This window comes from Bubalus bubalis, chromosome 22 (genome assembly GCF_019923935.1).
Source record: "Bubalus bubalis isolate 160015118507 breed Murrah chromosome 22, NDDB_SH_1, whole genome shotgun sequence".
In the NCBI taxonomy this organism is placed as follows: Eukaryota; Metazoa; Chordata; class Mammalia; order Artiodactyla; family Bovidae; genus Bubalus; species Bubalus bubalis.
Window position 1 is genome coordinate 5,500,111 of NC_059178.1, and position 17,159 is coordinate 5,517,269.

Consider the following 17,159-nt stretch of genomic DNA (forward strand, 5'->3'; position numbering starts at 1 on the left):
TCAGGCAGGAGGTCAGAGGATGTGTAGGAACGCACATCTTCCTAGAGAAAGCCCATCGTGGCTTCTTATGCCAGTCAACTGAGCATTTCATTCATAAGCACGAATGGGCAGTCCAAGATCAGCAGACCACAAACAAGCGTTACACAGGGGAAGACTAACATAAAACCCAAAGGAAAAAGGGCACACCAATTTCTAAGCAGGAAAGAGAAAAAAAAAGACTCATGTCTTGAGGTGAAGTAATATACCACAAAATAAGGAGGCAGTCACACCCCTGCACTGTCCAGAGCTGGTTGTCACATGGCTATTGAGATCAGGAGATGTAGCTGGCCCAGACTGAGATGTGCTACAAGTATAAAATAGACACTAGATTTCAAAGATTCAGCGTGAGAAAAATAACGGGAAGGATCTAAACAATGACATGTAAAATACTGACTACATGTTGCAGTTCTATTTTGGATATATTGGATTAAGTGAAAATAGACCATCAAATTCATTTCACCTGTTTCTTTTTACTTTTAAGTGTCTGCTAGAAAAAGTTTACATTACACGTATGACCCTCGTTATATTTCTCTTGAGAAATGGAGAGGGAAAGAGAGAAAGAGGGAGGGGTTACTAATAAAAGAATAAGCGTATCACAGGCACAAGACTTCTTGTCAAAACACTGGAGGACATAAATGATGGTCCTTAAATTTCTGAGGGGGGAAATCTTAAGTTTAATATAAGAATATTATAGATCTATCAATTAAATATGAAGGTAAAAGAAACACTTTTCCAGCCATGCGGGATTCAGAATGAAATCAGAATCTTTATCTCCTAAGCAACCTTTGTTTTTTTTCAATGCTGAGTCACATGTGGGGTGTTTTTTCCCCAACCAGGGATCATGCCCCCTGCGTTGGCAGGACAGAGTCTTAACCACTGGACCATCAGGAAAGTCCCAATCAACCTTTCTTTTAAAAATTTTTATTTGAGAGTGTCCTCTATCAAGAGTTGAAGAAGGAAATGGCAACCCACTCCAGTATTCTTGCCTGAAATGTCCCATGGATAGAGGAGCCTGGCCGGCTACAGTCCATGGGATTGCAAAGAGTCGGACACGACTGAGCGACTAAGCATGCGTGCATGCTATTGAGAGAAGTAGCTCCCTGTCCAGGAAACAGAGGTGGGAACTAGGTGTGAAACAGGAGGGATGATACCTCTACAGCAGCAGCAAAGGCCCAGATCAAAGCACCAGGCCAAAAGACCCTAAAAGGAATTCCTCTTAGAAAGAGGATTAACAGGCAGGACAATAAACAAGCTCAGAGCTCTTAACCCAGTGGGGAAGAAGACAAGTTCTTTTTCCCCTCTCAACAAGAAAACAGTATGAGAAATAAGAAATGCCAAGAAAACAATTGAAAAATTAGAGAAGAAAGTTTTGATTTAAATACAAAATGAGCAAAACTGTGTGTGGCCTGCTCACTGGATGGAATATAGGAGAGTTCATTTGACTTTAACCTTGGGGACTTCCTCCTTTGAGAGAGTCAGTTACAAATCATTGTATTTTCAGTGCATCTAATCACACTGCTGCTGCTGCTGCTAAGTCGCTTCAGTTGTGTCTGACTCTGCCCAACCCCATAGACGGCAGCCCACCAGGCTCCCCCATCCCTGGGATTCTCTAGGCAATAACACTGGAGTGGGTTGTCATTTCCTTCTCCAATGCATGAAAGTGAAAAGTGAAAAGTGAAAGTGAAGTCGCTCAGTCGTGTCCAACTCTTAGCGACCCCATGGACTGCAGCCTACCAGGCTCCTCCATCCATGGGATTTTCCAGGCAAGAGTACTGGAGTGGGGTGCCATCGCCTTCTCCTCTAATCACACTACTTCTGTACTAATAGTTAAATGATCATATGGCTCAGAGGTTAAAGTGTCTGCCTCCAATGCAGAAGACCCAGGTTCAATCCCTGGGTTGGGAAGATCCCCTGGAGAAGGAAATGGCAACCCACTCCAGTACTGTTGCCTGGAGAATCCCATGGACAGAGGAGCCTGGTAGGCCACAGTCTATGGGGTTGCAAAGAGTCTGACACGATTGAGTGACTTCACTTTCACTTTCACATAACTATAGTTAGATGGTTGCTAGTTTTGATTTTTATGATCAAAACATAAGACCTAATTTTAGTTGTAGGATAGACTGTGCATGTAATAAAAGACATTGTAAAGGTAACACTCCAGCTGGCAGAAGTCAAGAGCAGGAGGCGTGAAGGGTTGAGTGTAGGGGTGCAACTCACCTCATTTTATTTTGGGATGAGATGAGAGATAGTATATAAAGAAGACAGAACCAAAAAGAAAAAAGCAAGATTAAGCACATGACTTCAACGTATAAAGGAACTAATAGAAAAACCACACACGTGAATATAACTAGTAACACTCAGAGAGGTGTGAGCTGAATTCCTTCTCCATCAGATAACAGAAATGACTCTATTTCTACTGCTAGTAAATTAAGAAACTGAGATCTAAGCATGTTATTTAGAATTCATGGTGGTAATGTGGAGAATTGAAAACGAAAGCTTAAAAGGGGTTTCCTCTGATGTATTGGGTAGGGGAGGTGATACGTAGTTTTTATTCAGTAACAGCACAGTAAATAGCCTGTTTGAATTCTGAAACTGTGCATACATTTTAAAATGTTTTTGAAAATACACTTATAAAAATTGATGTTAATAGGCATATAGGAAGCCCTAATTACAGAGTCATTCTTCCCTGCGGGTGACATTTGCTAGCTTCGGTCTTCAGCTAATGGTGCATCTCCTGTCCTTTGGGGGTCGCTACTCTGCGGCTGAGTTCCTGCTCTCTGTGTTGACGCACTCCATCATTCTAAATCAACGTGTGCACATAACGGTGCTATTTAAGCCTTAATAAATATTGTATCAACATTGGCAGGAGATGGTATGAAGAGAGACGGGAGCTCGTCAGAGGGATTTTTCTCATCAGGGCCACTGTGCATTTATCTGTCAGAGATACACACAAATAGGAAACACATTTGCACTGAGACTTCGAAAACTGGATGAGAAATGTAGTGAACTTAAACATTTCCTTGGGAATAGGAGAAAAGTCAAGGGGTTTCTGGACTGCTCAGGGCTCATCTCCTGACCCCAGGTAAACCTGCCTTAATCTGTTTCTTTCATTTGGTTTGCAGCCTCAGTACATTCTCAGCTGAGTGGTCACCCAGAGACCACAGTGTCCGGGTGCTTCTTAGAGCCTTCCCACAGGAAGTAAAGCCCCCACCCTCCCCTCCAGCTGACTCCAGGACTTGCCCTCGCCTGGGAACGTTTCCTCCACCAGAAGCCAGCTTTCCTTAGCTCCAACCCGGGCTCAGGGCCCCTCTTCCCAACGGAGCTCTGCTCACCCTGGCTCTCTGCTTGTCAATTCTCTGCTGAGGCATGGGCTAGCACGTGGCTACCTCCTGACCTTACTTCTCTTGCCTTGTCGGGTGGCTCCTGACTCCTCTTCCCTCGGGCCGGACCCTTTCCATTTTCATTGTATCCCACTTTGTGAAGACAAGAGGCCGGTGATGCAAAAATGAGTAAGACTCAGCCCTGTTTCTAAGCAACTCACTGGGCAGTGGGGGAAACAGAGAATCCAAGGTGGGTGGGTCTCGGGCTGGTAGAAACACAGGACTACAGGGACCTCTAATCTAGACACGGGTCTTTAAAGGTAAGCAGGAGTCCATCAGACAAAAAAAGATGTTCCAGAAAGAGGGAAGAGAGAGCAACGGGGGGAAAAAAGTAGACAGAGCTTTTAGGTATTAGTACTTGTGACTATCACTTTAGGATTAGGCTTTAAAGTGGGAGGCTGGATGGTAATGCTACCGGACCAGGGTCTTTGGCCTGATGCACAACAAGCCCAAATGCTGAGGTTTGCAGCAAAGAGAAGGCTTAACTTGCAAGGTAGCCGAGCAAAGAGATGGAAAAACAAGCCTTAAGTCTGCCTCCCCAGGGCAAGGGGCTGGGGGTATTTATAGGAAAATGAATACAGCAACAGAGGGGTCTGAGGCATGAGGAAGATGGAGAAAGGTGATTGGGAAAAGGGGTGATAATTATTGTTCTGCACAGGTGTAACGAAGCTACAGACCTCTGCACCTTTGGAAGGTCACCAAGGGGACACCCGTGCATGTCCAGTTGAAGGATCAGTGGTCCTAACCGATCTCCACCAGCCTAGCTCCAACTAGACACAGCTGACTCCAAGTGCCAGAAGATAACTCTTATTTGTTAAGGCTATATGTGTCTTGGAGGATATGCAAGTCTTAAAATGACCTTGATTAGTGAAGGCAGATGACATCGATATCCACATTTTCAGTAACAATTAACAGGTGAGGCTGGAGATGTGGGCTAGTTTCACATGGAGAAAAGCCATGAGAGTCACACTAAAGATTTTGTATTTTATCCTAGAACACTGGAGAAGACCACTGAAATTGTTTAAGGAAGGGACAAAATCAGATTCACGGTTTAGAAACAGTGAGCTGGCTGCGGTGTAGAGGATGAGCTGGAGGGAAGACAATCTTGGAGGCAAGATTAGTCAAGACCCTTTTTATTTTTTTTTTCATGATTCTTTTATTTTATTTTTTTTTACTTTCATATATTTTATTTTTTTAATTTAATTTTTATTTTATTTTATTTTTTTATTTCTATTTCTTTTTTTTATTTTTTTTAATTTTTTTATTTTATTTTTAAACTTTACATAATTGTATTAGTTTTGCCAAATATCAAAATGAATCCACCACAGGTATACATGTGTTCCCCATCCTGAACCCTCCTCCCTCCTCCCTCCCCATTCCATCCCTCTGGGTCGTCCCAGTGCACCAGCCCCAAGCATCCAGTATCGTGCATCGAACCTGGACTGGCAACTCGTTTCATACATGATATTTTACATGTTTCAATGCCATTCTCCCAAATCTTCCCACCCTCTCCCTCTCTCACAGAGTCCATAAGACTGTTCAATACATCAGTGTCTCTTTTGTTGTCTCGTACACAGGGTTATTGTTACCATCTTTCTAAATTCCATATATATGTGTTAGTATACTGTATTGGTGTTTTTCTTTCTGGCTTACTTCACTCTGTATAATAGGCTCCAGTTTCATCCACCTCATTAGAACTGATTCAAATGTATTCTTTTTAATGGCTGAGTAATACTCCATTGTGTATATGTACCACAGCTTTCTTATCCATTCATCTGCTGATGGACATCTAGGTTGCTTTCATGTCCTGGCTATTATAAACAGTGCTGCGATGAACATTGGGGTACACGTGTCTCTTTCCCTTCTGGTTTCCTCAGTGTGTATGCCCAGCAGTGGGATTGCTGGATCATAAGGCAGGTCTATTTCCAGTTTTTTAAGGAATCTCCACAGTGTTCTCCATAGTGGCTGTACTAGTTTGCATTCCCACCAACAGTGTAAGAGGATTCCCTTTTCTCCACACCCTCTCCAGCATTTATTACTTGTAGACTTTTGGATTGCAGCCATTCTGACTGGTGTGAAATGGTACCTCATAGTGGTTTTGATTTGCATTTCTCTGATAATGAGTGATGTTGAGCATCTTTTCATGTGTTTGTTAGCCATCTGTATGTCTTCTTTGGAGAAATGTCTATTTAGTTCTTTGGCCCATTTTTTGATTGGGTCATTTATTTTTCTGGAGTTGAGCTGTAGGAGTTGCTTGTATATTCTCGAGATTAGTTGTTTGTCAGTTGCTTCATTTGCTATTATCTTCTCCCATTCTGAAGGCTGTCTTTTCACCTTGCTAATAGTTTCCTTTGATGTGCAGAAGCTTTTAAGGTTAATTAGGTCCTATTTGTTTATTTTTGCTTTTATTTCCAATATTCTGGGAGGTGGGTCATAGAGGATCCTGCTGTGATGTATGTCAGAGAGTGTTTTGCCTATGTTCTCCTCTAGGAGTTTTATAGTTTCTGGAAGATTAGTCAAGACTCTTTTTAAAGATCCAATAATGAAATGAGGGATGTGAGGCATTGAATCAGGGCAGTGAAGTCAATAACTGTGGCCATGATATGTAATTAGATATATTTCTACAAAGCCCAGGAAAAAGTTGGGGCTGTAAATAAAGTTTTCATCAGCATATGGGTGAGATCAGTCAGGAAGACGCTTTAGAGAAGATAGAACACCAGGGGCTTTTCATGGTTGGTCTGAGGAAGAGGAGTGTTGGGAAAGAGACTGAGCTGGAGTGGTCAGAGGGGCAGGATGATGGTGTTTGGGGAGCCAAAGAAGAGTGTTTCCAAAAGGAAGGAGTGGTTAGCGGTGCAACGTGTTGCATAAAGGAACTGTCAGATGCAAATTGAAAGGATCCCCTGGGTTCACAAAGCAGGAAGGCCTTAAATTTCTTGACGAAGTGTTTCTTCAGGAGGGTGGCCCAGATGGACATCAGATCACAAAGGGTTAAGGACTGAATGCGTCTTGAGGCAACGGTGATGGTGAGAGTCAAGTATTGTTTCAAATGTCTTGCTGTGTAGAGAAGGAGAGGAAGAGGGTGATCATTAGAAGGAGATACAGGGTAGACAGTTGGATTTAAAAATTTTCATTTATTTGGTAGGAAAGGAGATTGGAGGTAGACATGTTGAGAACAAAGCAAAAAACAGGGGCCAGTTGATAGAGGCAGGACCCAGACAAGGAAGGAGTGATGTCCAAACCTCAAGGGGTGGTTTAGGCTTAGACAGGATGGGTAGCTCTTTCCTGAGATGAATTAGTAGAATGTGAGAAGGGAGGCTGGCAACTGGTTGAGAGAGTTCTTAGAGCATATGGGTGAAATTGAGAGTGAGGGTAGGTAGGGAAAGTACAGCAAGCTGGAGAGGAGTGAAAACCATTTGTAAAACCTGGGCCACAGTGCAGGCCGTGGAGCCGACCCAAAGAGAGAGGAGGAGAGGGTTACTGATTTTGGAAACAGTGCATGTGTGGTGGTACCAGATTCACTGGGATTTTCTCCTCGGGCCTAAGTGTGGAGTCGAGGCAGCAGAGTGGGGTAACTCTCAGGCTGGGCTGCTTCATGGTATGTGGAATGCAAGCCAGCAGAGGTGAAGGAATTGAAGGGCTTGGCAACAGCATCGCTAGAGCTTGTTCAGCGCTCTAGACTGGATAAGAAAGGAAATCAAGGTGGCAAGACCCTAATTAACGGACAGAACAGAGCAGGTTGAGAAAATCTCCTCTGAGAATAGATACAATAGATATTATTTGTGATAATGGTTTCAAGTAATTCCTAGTCAAATCTGCTGAAGGTGTGTGATCAAATAGGAAGCTGTAAGATTAAAAACAACCATAAAAACCAAGCTCGCATGTGGAAGTAGAGAAGCTGGGTTTTCTTTTGTGATCATTAAACTGGCGTTGGAATGAGCCCTACAGAAGCTCCAAACATACATGAACCAGGGGAGTGCTTTTGGTATGGGAGGCTTGTCCCTCAAGTTGGATATGTACATGCACTATTGCGATTTAGAATAAATATATTTGTCTTTATCCCATTTCTAGCAGAGCTCCTAAATCCTTTGAAATGTCCTAAGTGATGAGAGCTTGAAGGTGTCTCTTAGGTTAATTAGGTGACTTTTGGAAGGCTCCTGAGGTCGGGGGTTAGTAGTCAGGAGAACCACGCGACTGAGTGCCTTGAGCACAGCAAAGTCCTGAGAACCAATCCTGTGACCAGAGAACTGGAGCTTCCAGTCCCACTGCCAGATCTTCTGGGAGAGAACAGAGGCTGGAGACTGAGTTCAGTCGCCAATGGTCAGTGACATAATCAATCACGCCCATGTGATGAAGCCTCCTTTATCACCCCAAAGGAAAGTATTCTGAGAGCTTCCTGGCTGGTGAACACGTGGAGATTCTGGGAGAGGGATGGCTTAGAGATGGCATGGGAGCTCTGCACCCCTTTCCTATCCCTTGCCCTGTGCATCTTGTCCATCTGCCTGTTTCTGAGTCCAGTAAGGAAACCGTTTCTCTGAGTTCTGTGGGCCCCTCTGGCAAATTAATCAAACCTAAGGAGCGGGTCTTGGAAACCTGAAATCAATATCTGGTTGATAAGCAGAGGCATCTGAAGTGGGGGTGAGGGGCAGTTTTATAGGGCTGAGCCCTTCACCTGTGGAATCCGATGCTAGGAGTGGTGTTCGTGTCCGCCTTGTGTTCACTGAAGGATGAACAGCTGGTGCCTGACAACTGCTTGCTTCTTGGATATGTGGGGAACACCCACATCAGAATTTAGGTGTAAAACCCCATTCACACATCTAGAGTAGTTGTTTAAACACACTCACGTTACTTTACAATGTTATTTAAGCATGTTAGGTACGCACCTTGACCCTCAACTGGATTATGAGCTCCTGAAGGAATGCTGATTATTCTATATTTTTTGTGTGCTTGTGGTTGCTTAATGTAGATGCTGGACCCCAAAGAAAGTGCTCCTAATTATTTGCGAAAGGAATTTGAAGGACACGTACTTGTCTTCAGAATAAATAGACAGCAAATGCTGGATGATCTGGACTCTTACCGACATAGAAGCCCTGGGAGTGGGCTTCTCTGATACTCATCTGTTGAGAATCATTGAAATTCAGCTGCAGTGCCGGCACATTCGAAAGAGGCCTGATCAAAATGCAAAGTTTGTTCTGTCTCCAGTGACTTCAACTAAGTCAAAATAAGGCTAGAGGGGAAAATAAACATTTTTTTCCCCTAAAACTTCACACAGGAGAAAGCAAAAAGTTTCTCAAGCTTCTGAGAAATGACTAGTATTTCCAAAATGGGGTTTGATTAGGAATGTGAAAAACCAAAGTGGTAGAAAGTTAATGAGGCAAGTGGGAAGCCTGGGTTACCTTCCTCGGGCTTGGAGGGAGCGATAGAAATGCAAATTTAAAGCCCAGGCTGGGTAGAAACACCTAGAGGCCGAATCAATTTTACTGTTGGAGGATGACCGCCTTTTCTACAGGTTGAAAGCAGAGAGGTAGCTTGCTTTCAACAGTCTCAAGAAATGACAAGTAAATGGATTGAAAATCATTGCTTTTGCCAACCCACCCTTTCCTGTTCTGGATACAGTTTTGCAAGCTCAAGTGCTAATGAGCTTATGTTGGTATCTGGCCTAGGAAGTAGGAGAGGCAGAAATCTAGGGCTGGTAGAGAGCAGGCCAGGGTGGGGGGCGTTCAGCATGGGGGCATGGGGGGGGGGTCTGGGGGGAGCCTGAAACCACCAGAGGAAGGGCATCAAAGGAAAACCTCATCTGCTCCCGAGCTCTGCTGAAGCCTGCTCTGCACACGCACCGTGCACACGTGTGTGCTATCGATCTGATGACTGCCTTTTTTTTTTTCCTATCGTGTTGAGGATTAAAGCATATTTAGGAATGCTGTATGGGATTGCTGAGACTGGAACTTTCCTGGCAATTCTGGGATTGTTGTCTCTGTTAATAGGTAACTTTTCACAAAGATAGGGCTGCTCCTCCCGAGTCCGAAGGAACGTGGGAAGGCCTGAGGGGAGAAGGGAGGCAGGTTTGCATCTCTGTGCCACTCCAGGTGGCCTCTAGGTGCTCAGTCTAGAGCTGCGCTGAGCTGGAGATTCTGAAAAGATGGGGAACTGGAGGCAGGAAGTAGGGAATAGGAAAGGGAGCCCACTCCTTACGTGTGGGCTGCATGCAGTGATTGCCTTCTAAAGTGGATGGCATGGAAAGGAGGAAAAAGAGTAATTTTTTAGTGGAGAAAACTGACCAACACTACCTCAGCCGGGTGGTCAAGGTCAGCCTCAACCATTGTAAGTCACGTTGATACTATAAACCCTTGATCAGATGTGATGAGAATGGCACTTTACCTTTGCGGTCTTCCTCCTCTAAACCCATGACATCAGTCTAATCATTAGAAAAATGTCAGATGAAACCCAGTAGAGGGGTAGTCTACAAAATACCTGACCAGTCCTCCTCAAAATGGTCCAGATCAGATCCAGCAATTCTACTTGTGGATATTTATCTGAAAAAAAGAAAGACTTGAATTTGAAAAGACATCTATACTCCCATGTTCATCGCAGCACTATTTGTAATAGCCAAGCTATGGACAAACCTAAGTGTCCACTAATGGATGAATGAATCAAGACAATGTGTGTGTGTGTATGTGTGTGTGTATAGAAAGAAAGAAAGAAAGTGAAGTCGCTTAGTCGTGTCCAACTCTTTGCGACCCCGTGGACTCTAGCCCACCAGGTTCCTCTGTCCATGGAATTCTTCAGGCAAGAATACTGGAGTGGGTTGCCATTTCCTTCTCCAGGGGATCTTTCTGACCCAGGGATTGAACCTGGGTCTCCCGCATTGCAGGCAGATATTTTAACCTCTGAGCCACCAGGGAAGCCCCATATAAATAATATATATAATGGAAAATTATTCAGCTATGAAGAAGAAGGGAAACTAGCCATTCACCACATGGATGGAGCTTGATGGCATTATTCTAAGTGAAATAAGTCAAACAGAGAAAGACAAATACCATATGGTCTCACTTGTATGTAGAAGCTAAAAAAAAGTAAACAAACTGAGCTCATAGATACAGAGAAGAAACTGGTGGTTACCAGAGGCAGGGGGCTGGTAGCACTGGGAGGGGGGTGGGGTGCCAAATGGGTGAAAGGAGTCAAAAAACTTTCACCTATAAAGTGAATAAGTCACGGGGATATAATATACAGCAAGGTGACTATAGGTAATAACACAGCATTGCGTATTTGAAAGTTGCTGAGAGTATATCTTAAAAATTCTGCTCACAAGAAAAATACTTCTGTAACTTTGTGCGGTAATGGAAGTTATCTGGATTTAGTGTGGTGGTTATTGTGCAACATACACAAATATCGAATCATTATATTGTGTACCTGAAACTAATATAATGTCATATGTCAATGATGCCTCAATTTTTTTAAAAATGGAAAAATGGTCAAGTTCACAAAAAATAAGGAAACTCTGAGAAATTAAGGGGCCTCAGAAGACACGAGGCCTAAATGTAACATGGAATTCTGAAGCAGGGAAAGGATATTAGGTAAAAACTAAGGAAATCTGAATGAAATATGGACTTTAATAATGTGCCATTATTGGTTCATTAATTGTAAAAATGATTCATACTAATGTAAAATGTTGATAGTGGTGGAAACTGGTTCCTGGGTATACGGGAACTTCTCAGTACTATCTTCACAATTTTTCTGTAAATCTAAAACTTCTAAAAATTAAAATTTATTTAAAAAATTAATGTCTACATGAAAAGATGCTCAACATCGTTAATCATCTGTTTGTTACTCATTAGGGAAATACAGATCAAAACCAGGATGAGATCTGCCTTCATACTCACTAGGATGGCTAAAATAAAAAAAAAATAATAGTGTTGATGAGGATAGAGAGAAATTGGAACCCTTTCACAGTATGTAGAAAGTATCAAATGAGGCAGCTGTCAAGAAAATTCATGGGGAAAGGACAGTCTTTTCAACAGATGGTGCTGAGAAAACATAGGATACATGAAGAAGGAAGCTAGTCTACCTTCCACCATATCCAAAACTTAGAGTAGATCAAAGACCCACACAGAAGAGCGAAAATCATTAAACACTTCACAGAAAACCTAAGTGTCCAATCTTCATGACCTTGAATGAGGGAATGGTTCCTTAGACATGACAGCAAAACCCAGTCCGGCAAGAAAAGGATGATGTCACCCGGGAAAAGCGAAGGTGCACTGGGCCCCATGGCTGAGCAGGAGGCCACACTGTCTCTCACTGTCTCCAGACCCACCTCCCCGATGCAAGCGGCTCAGAAAGAGCGACACCCTCATCCCAGGGCTGCAGTCACCGGCCCAGAGGTCGGGGACTCCCTGTCTGGGGTGCATCTGTCCCAGAGCCTGGTACCTATCCAGGGTCGTACTTAACCCAAAGCACACATCATGCACTTTGGGGCTTCAGGCACATGTGTGTGAGAACAGCTCACATTTTCCGTATCACACACTAGAAAGGCAAGGAAGTGGATAAGTGTGGCTTCATCCTGAGCACACTGTGGCTAGGTTGGTCTGGAAGGGGCAGCTGCTTCTCTGGGGGCGGGGAGACCAGCTGCAACTTTGGTCTGGCAGGCCTTGGGCCGGCCTTCCTCAGCCCAGTGAGGACAAGGACCTGGGGCCTCTTGCCTTCCACCCTGCCCTGCCCTGTGGGTGGAGGCGGGCCACCCACCCAAGCCGAGCCAAAGTCTGAGTTGGGACCACATTCCTCACCTCCTTTTCTCTCTGCTGGACCCGTAGAAGCAAAGCAAGTCTTACCAGGTCACAATAGCTCAGTCTCTTGTAAAAAAAAAAAAAACCTGTTTTAGATAACAGCTGGGTCTTGGAGATGCCCTCCTTTCCTTCCTCCTCCCCCAGGTGAGTGTCTGGCATTTTCATGGGTAGAGAGAGTAACGGGGCCCATAAGTAGGTGTCCTGGTGGGGTGAGGGGGGAGAGGGTGGGCAGAAGTGAGAGGGTAGTGTGGACACGCAGACACTGCCAGCCGTCAAGGAGCTAGTGGGGAGCCGCGGGACAGCACAGGGAGCTCGGCTCCGTGGATGGGGGTGACCTTGAGGAGCAGGAGGGGGGCTCCAGCGGGAGGGGACACGTGTGTACACATAGCTGATTCACGCTGTGGTGTGGCAGAGAGTAACACAACGCTGTAAGCAGTTATGCTCCAACAACAGCAAAATAAATACAAATAAGTCGTCGTTGTAGGTTCGGTCCCCTGGGTGGCAGACTCGGACACCAAGATCTACATGCAGGTTTATTGGAACGTGCTTTTGGGAGCAACCCCTGTGAGTGCGGAGGAAAGCAGGACTGAACAAGAGTAACACTGGCGGGCAGTCTGGGGGATAAGTTCAACCCAGCAGGATTATATTAGGAAGCCCCTTTGGTCACAATCCAAGCCAATTCATGTTCTCCAACTCGGCTCTACCCAAACCACAGATTAAAAATGTTCATGTTTAATTTTTGTGTCTTATTTCGTAATTAGTTCTAAGCTTGAAGGAGAAGACAAGAGAGTTATTTATTAGTCTCCTGAAGATGCTGAAGATGAAAGTAATAATGACAATAACAGTGATGATGATATCAAGGACCACGTAAGTCTCAAATGAGGTTACTCAAAAATAATCCTGTTAGGAGATGTGTTTGTAGCCACTGGTTTGTACCAACAACCTGCTACTTTCTTTGTGGTTTCAGCTCTGCAGCTCTTAGTGTCCTTAAAAATTCATTTTTGTGGGCACTTTGAGTACCCACAGCCAACAGTGACATCTTACCTGCACTTCCGTAGGCTTCTCTGTGGTCTGGGAAGTCCCAAATCATTTCTTGTCATCTCCATGGAGTTCCACACGAATGTCCTGGATGGAGTTCCCAAGAGCAGAATGGAGACTTGGAGCTGTGAGCAACTTCTCAGTCATAACAAAACGAGTGTTCAGCCGTGAACACACCTGGTGGAGATGCTAGAAGGACCTTTGAACTGCTGGTCTTCACTTCCACCCATCTCTGCTGCTTAACGAACAGGACTTCCTATTGAAAGAACCCAGGCGTAGGAGCCCCAAGCTGTGATTACTCAACTCTGCAGTTAACCCAAGGAAACTCTGCAGGTATAAGAGCTCAGCCCTGGAGTCAGGCTGCCTTGTGAGTGACCCGCAGCAAGTTACCTAATCTCTCAACACCTGTTCCTTCATCTGTAACGTGGAGATAATTATAGTACCTGCCTTATAAGGCAGTTGGGAGAACAACATGAGATAAATGGTGTCAAATGTTTTGCACAATATCTCATACATGGTAACTATCCATCTGTGTGAGTTATTATTAGGTGAGTATGAAACTGTTTGCACTTAATTATTCCATGAGAAGAATAATACCTGTACTACCGGTTGCAGGAAAAATAAGATGAATAAATAAAGGAATAGAAAAGTAATTTTTATTTTGTTTACCTTTTTGGCTGCACTGTATGGCATGTGGGATCTTAGTTCTCTGATCAGGGATTGAACCTGTACCCCTTGCAGTTAAGAAGCATGGATATTTAACCACTGGACCAAGTCCCCAAAAGTAGTTTTTAAACACCAGTGTAAAGTATGTATCGTTATTTATGTGGAAATTAACATATACTCTCCAATCTTTCCTAACATAGGATGTGAATAAAGGCTCAACTGTTGTCATAATGACCCTGGCTTACTGTAGCAGGCCGAGCATGGAGAATGTGGCATAGTGCGTGTGTTCAAGCTTCAGTCTGGGCGCAGTAAGCTGCCCTCATCAAGGGTGTGCAGGAACATGGTTCCTAAAGGGTCTTAATCCCGGGCAGCCACTGCTCACATCTGTGCTTCAGCCATCCATATCTCAGTCCGTGCCAGGCTCTGCTAATTAGCACACTGAATGCCAGAAGTAACATCTTAATGGTGAAAATTGTAGCCTATCAACTATTGTGAGAAATGTGACCCATGAACTTTGGTGGCTAGTAAGACTAAAGGTATTAAGATAGATAGGTTGGAGAACCCCTCCTGTCCTCCCTTGCCTTCACAGAATCCATGAAATTTCTCACTTGGAACCTGGGGGAATGCAAGGGAGGTCTGATTCCTAAAGGAACCTATGTTCCATTTCTGGTTTAGGAGGCTCATATGGAATCTGATGCTCATATGGAATCTGTATAAGGATAAAGTCAGGATGAGTTACCGCTAAAGTTTTTTTTTTTTTAAATCTCTGTGGGTTAAGAATAAGGTCATCTTTACAGGGGCATCCCTAACCCTTTGTAACCGATGGCAGGGATGACAGATCTGGTGATGATAAAACCTGCCTTGCATCCTTTAAGAGGTAAGAAGTTGCTGTCTTACAAAGCAGAACAACTTGACTGTTCTTTATGAAACCACAACGGGAGGCAGCAGGGAGAAGGAGACTCAGACCTTTCCACGAAAAGAGAAAGAGGCCAGCTGAGACATGGTCAGTGAATGAAAGCAGTTTATTTGACATTAATTGCAGAATTTACAGCACTACCATTTAATGATAGGAATAAAAATAGAAAGAATCCAGTGTAAGTAATGTTGCAGACAAAACACCAGGGTGGGAAATAAGCAGAACTGAAAATGCAATTAACATTCAATCAAATCTTCCAAAGGACTGGGAGCTCATCAAGGGGTGAGCAGCCCCGAGCGTGGTGTGCTTCTCGTCCTCATCAGCATTTCAGGACAGCCACCAAACATCCACCCTGTTGACCATCCCTGGAAAATCTTTCAGCACAGTCGGCCTTAACAGGTCCGAGATGGGGCAAAATCTGGATGATAATATGCTTTGTCAGTATAGCTGAGGGTTAAAAGGAAATAATGTGAATTAACTAGTGTGTGTGATTGTTTTTTTTTTCCAAAACAGAAAGGAATGCAGATTTTAGGAGTGTGTTTTCCTGATTTTAGGTAGGAGAGGTGAGGTCTCCTACCTAAAATAAAAGAGGTCACTTTTACTTTGACTGGAAGTAAAAGTTTAAAGTTTTCCTCCATGATTTTCTTGCAGATAATAGCTGTAAAAGCAAGGAACCCGAGCAAGAGGTATGTATGTGACTCTCTGATCTCTTCTCTTAGAATCTGGGTGGAGACCTCGCAAAGGTACCTGGATTTCTAAAGGGCTGGGGTTCTGGAAAAGCTGACCGAGAAGCCCCATGACTGAGCATGGGCTCTGATAGTAAAGCCATTTGCCTGTGACTTCATGAGTCTTTTCTTCCCCTTTTAAAACTTCAAATAGAGCTGGGACAAATTCTTCTGTCCTTCCCCTTCCTTCTCTCATTTTAGTCACTTTCAAAATCATACAGCAACCAACAGCTTGGAAAGAAGGATTCAAGACCCACAGGACAGCCTGTGAAATTAAAAGGCATTTTTAATATCCAAATTTAACTCCTCTGAGGTCATCAGGGCCCAAAGGGAGAAAAGAGCCCTAACTGATTTGATCCCGAGAAGAAAAACCGATGGAAGATATTGGAACTTGTTCTCACTCACTGTGGTGGACGGACAGTTTCTCTAATAAGAGGTCATCGACCAAGTAAGAATCTTCAGCACCTGTGCCAGTAAAATATTAATTTGGGTAGAAATATTAGAATAGGAAGGGTGAAAAAAATGGCCAGGCTTTTTCCCTGCAGTCTGGGGAAACACCTTCTTGAAGAAAAGCAAAGGATGAAGAAGGGAACTAATGGGGATGCTGGTCAATTCTGAATCATCTTTATCAAGTTCTTTGGCATCTGAGACCAGAGGAGACTCAATGGCTCTAGGACTGAGTGAGTGAAAATAAGAGTTGGTGATTGGAGGTGTGGGTTGGAAGAGGAACCAACACCAAGATTAAGTCTGTATCCTCTCAGTTCCTGCCTGCCAAATGCATATGTCCTTTAGCATTTTGTCAGTGGGAAGGTTATCTTCTTGTTTCTGGAATTCCAATTTGCCAGGTATCTTATAATCTCTTGTGGGTTTCCCAAGTGGTGCTAGTGGTAAACAACCTGCCTGCCAACGCAGGAGATGTAAGAGACGTGGGTTCGATCCCTGGGTGGGGAAGATCCCCTGGAGAAGGAAATGGCCAACCCACTCCAGTATTCTTGCCTGGAGAACCTCATGGACTGAGAAGCCTGTAGGGTCACCAAGAGTCAGACACGACTGAAGTGAATTAACATGTACATTATAACCGTTCATGGTATGAAGTTTGCTGGCCCCATTTAGACTTGTGTAACACAAAAAGACATAGTAAAGAAGGGAAATAATATTCTAGCTTCAAGGAAGTATCTGATAATGGTATGACTACCTGTTCAACAGCTGGATGGTCTTTGAAGAGTTAACTCTGATGTCCAGGTAGCAGGTTTCCTGTCATAATCTGAAAAAATTTTTGCTACGTAATAATCAGATTCTTTAGCTAAATGCCAAATTGGATCAAAGCAAGGGAGATGGAAGCTTCCCAGGTGGCACCAGTGGTAAAGAATCCACCTGCCAAGGCAGGAGACTTAAGAGATGTGGGTTTGATCCCTGGGTTGGGAAGATCCCCTGGAGGAGGGCATGGCAACCCACTCCAGTATCCTTGCCCGGAGAATCCCATGGACAGGGAAGCCTGGCAGGCTATAGTCCACAGGGTCGCACAGAGTTGGACGCAAGTGAAGCGACTTAGCACGCATTCACGCATGCGTGCAAGGGAGACGGGGGAAGCCCCCACATCGTATAGACTTTTGAAGAG

General features: G+C 44.0%; 1 long non-coding RNA gene across 1 annotated transcript; it reads right to left on the reverse strand.

Moving 5' to 3' along the window:
• Window positions 1-5,856: 5,856 nt before the first annotated feature.
• Window positions 5,857-14,454, reverse strand: LOC123331099. The gene is made up of 4 exons (XR_006640454.1): window positions 13,241-14,454; window positions 12,197-12,262; window positions 9,888-9,949; window positions 5,857-6,473 (listed from the first exon to the last, which is right to left on the reverse strand). It is a non-coding gene; the product is annotated as an uncharacterized LOC123331099 (long non-coding RNA).
• Window positions 14,455-17,159: the final 2,705 nt, after the last annotated feature.